Source organism: Psammomys obesus, unplaced genomic scaffold (genome assembly GCF_907164565.1).
Source record: "Psammomys obesus unplaced genomic scaffold, mPsaObe1.curated_primary_1811, whole genome shotgun sequence".
NCBI lineage: Eukaryota > Metazoa > Chordata > Mammalia > Rodentia > Muridae > Psammomys > Psammomys obesus.
Genome location: NW_026585626.1, coordinates 13,853,628 through 13,857,091, shown reverse-complemented (window position 1 = coordinate 13,857,091; position 3,464 = coordinate 13,853,628). Strand labels below are relative to the sequence as shown.

At 34.3% G+C, this 3,464-nt stretch overlaps 1 long non-coding RNA gene across 1 annotated transcript in view; it reads left to right on the top strand.

Moving 5' to 3' along the window:
* The first annotated feature begins 297 nt into the window (after nt 1-297).
* LOC129682765 (uncharacterized) overlaps nt 298-3,464 on the top strand; it is a 3,411-nt gene continuing 244 nt past the window's right edge. Inside the window, exons 1-2 of the long non-coding RNA XR_008721039.1 lie at nt 298-458; nt 565-605. This is a non-coding gene — a long non-coding RNA (uncharacterized LOC129682765). The remainder of the gene's footprint in view (nt 459-564; nt 606-3,464) is intronic.

Genomic DNA, 3,464 nt, shown 5'->3' with positions numbered 1-3,464 from the left:
ACATTTTGCCTCTTGCTCGAAACAGCCTGTCCCTAGTTGAATGCAGTCTTCATTAGTTACGCAACCGAGCAACCTGAGGTTGATATACATGGCCTCTTTTCACCTTTGAAGACTTGTGATGCTAAGATGTGCCAAACTAACGAATTATTAACCACCAGGTCTTACTAAATAAACTAACTCCCATCCTCCCCTTGTCTATGGTGAAATGAAGCTTAAAACCTAAGTGAGTTAAAAGGTATTTCAGTCCATTATCTTAGTCTTGCTGGCTTGCTAAACAATCCTTTTTTTTTTTTTTTTTTCTTTTAAATCACGACAGTTAGTCCTTAGTTCCTTGAGCCTTATCCTATTTGGCAAATAAATAGACTTGGGTTTAGTAATGGGAAAACTAGAAAGCTGGCTTCAAGGTCTCATGCATCCAATGGGACCATTTAAAGATTCACTTTCTACATCTATAAAATGTGAGGCATGTTAACTTCCTCCAATCAATACTGTTAGATAAAAACAAGATGATTAACACACCCACCTAGCATAGACTAAATGTTTGTTCTTTCCCTTTCTTTCCAGATGCAGAAGGAGCAGAACAGAAGTCTACAATTACAGCCTAGGTATGTGTTTATTTATACTCTCCTTATTTTATGATAGATACACTTGCATGGAGGCAAATTACATTCCTTCCTCTCCTTGACTATCTAAGAAATAAAACTGACCATGTGTTAATCTCTTTTGGCCACTTCCAAACTTGAGTTAGCCCCTCAAATAAAGCTTACCTCATCTTTGATCCTGTAATTCTTAAGGCTGATGTCACTTCTACCACTTCTTTTCAAAAGAAGTTTTGTTTTTTGTTTTTGTTTTTGTTTTTTTGAGTTGCAATTCACAACTGCTGTGTGGAGATATCCTATATTGCATACAACTATCGTCCCACTCAAACTGTAACCTTAGACTCTTTCCCCATATAACAGTGTCATTTATTAATTGAACAGGTATTTATTGAGGGTGTCTGTAAATGAGATAAATCCATAGTTTTTATCTCCCTAAGATAGGTGTTTAGTAAGCATTGCTTGTAACTGCTTCCTTCATGGTCACAGTGATATACTCAGCCCTCCAATAGCTCTGTTTGCCTCTACTACCATATGTTAAACTGTGAGCCACAAAGCAGAAACCAGTATAAGAAAACAGAAATATTAAACAGAGTGCCACAGTAGAAACAGACAGCTAGAAATCAGGAAAGAAAGAGGATTAAAGTCCTCAAATATTTAGTGCAATTCTTACAGTTCAAGGGTCAAATATAGAGCTCTCTAAAAAATCTGTAAGTATATTCATATATGCACCAAATACAGGCATACCTAATTTCATAAAACAAATAAATTAGATCTAAATTCACACACTAATGACAACACAATGATATTGCATGACTTTAGTACTCCATTATCACAAACTGACATGTTGTCCAGATACAAACTAAGCAGAAAAATATTGGAAGTGAATAAAGTCATAACTCAAAAGGACAGAAAACATCCTACAGACCATCTATCTGAGTATTAAAATTGCACTTTATCCTCAGTAAGATACAGAACTCTCTCCAATATTGACCACATACTAGAACAAAAAGCAACTCTCATCAAATACGGGAAAATTGAAATAACTTCCTGCATTCTATCTGGACACAATAGAATATTACAGCTTTGAATGCCTAACTGAAAACAAACAAACAAACAAACCGAAACAAACCAAACCAAACCAAACCAAACCAAACCAAACCAAACCAAACCAAACCAAACCAAACCAAATGAAAACAAAACAAAACAAAACTGCAGGATCTAAAATTGGTAACTTAATGATACAACCAAAAACCTTGAAAAACAAGAACAAACCAAATCCCAAAACAGTATGTGGGAAGACATAATCAAAATAAAGGCAGACATTAATAAAATGAAATAAACAAAAAGTTACAAAGAATCAACTAAATAAAAAGTTGGGTGTTTGAAAATATAAACACTCTTGACAAACCCTTAGTTAATCTAACCAAAGAAAAAGGAATGCACATGTAGGAAGCGCTGAATGAATGAAGTCCTAAGTGAATAAATTACAAATGAAAAAGGAGATATTATAACAGATACATATGAAATTCAGAAAATCATAAGGACATGCTTTAAAAGCCCTTATTCAACTAAACTGAAATAGCTAAAAGAAACAGATTAATTTTTAGATCACTTGGCATACCAAGATTAAACCAATAAAAAATAAATGATTTAAACCGATCCATAATTAGGAACGTGACTGAAGCAATAATAAAACATGTCCCAATTAAAGAGTATTCAGAATTGGATGGATTCATTGCAGAATGTTAGAATTTTAGCACAATTCAAGAAAGAACTAATTAAAATACTATGCAAAATAGAAAAAGAATATAAGAGCCAGCAGATGTAAAGAAAAGCTATAAAATGCTGAGTTCTGGAAATGACACAGCTGGTGCATCAACTAACTCACAGCAGATGTGGTTTCCTATACAAGACCAGCACAAGGCCAGCAAATCAACTAAATAAAAATATTCTATCATGATTTACTGTTATTACCAAACTCCAACATACCTACAGTCAAGAAGGCAGGTTACATCAAATATTGGTGATGATGAGAAGATTCAGTCCAATCATAACTGCTTTTCCTTTCTTTCATTTTCTCCTGCTTTTCTCTTTTCTATGTTTTATACTGAATTACCATTCTATTACTATTATAAGAATTACTGTTCTTTTGTAATCAGAATATAACAATATTTCTTTTCTAGCACTATCTTTATTAAGATAATCTTTCCCACTCTGCTCTCTTTCAAATTCATGACCTCTTTTTTAAATTGTTGTTACATATATTTATGTATATATATGTGTGTGTATATATATTCCAAAATGCATAAATATAACCTGATCAGTGTATATAATGTTACTTATTTGCATATGTTTTCAGGGCTGACCATTTGAGTTGAAAGATCATTTCTCCTACTCTCAACATCCCTTAGTTGGCATAGTTCTTTGTCTAGGATGGAGCCTCATGAGCTTTTCCCAGTCAACATTAGTATGTCTATTGGTGTCTTTCTTGTTCAGGTCATGTTTAGGCAGCCATGTGGGTGAGGATCCATGCATGTAGCTTTTCTGACATTCTGAGGAGACAGGAATGGCTCTTACAAATGGCTTACAACCTTTCTGCCCCCTCTTCCACAATGACTGCTGAGTCTTAGATATAGAAATTAATTATATTGTAAACATATCAGCTGGGACTGGGGTTCCAAAATTCTGCATTTTGATCTTTTGTGGTTTTCTGTGATGGTCTCTGTTTCAAAAAGAAGTTTTCTTGATGAAGGATAAGAATTACACATATCTAACTAGACCCTGGAAGAAGTCTCTAGTACAACATCTTATTTGTCTTATGTTGGGAGCAAAGCCCTGGGACCCTTCCTAAGGGCCTGACCTGCC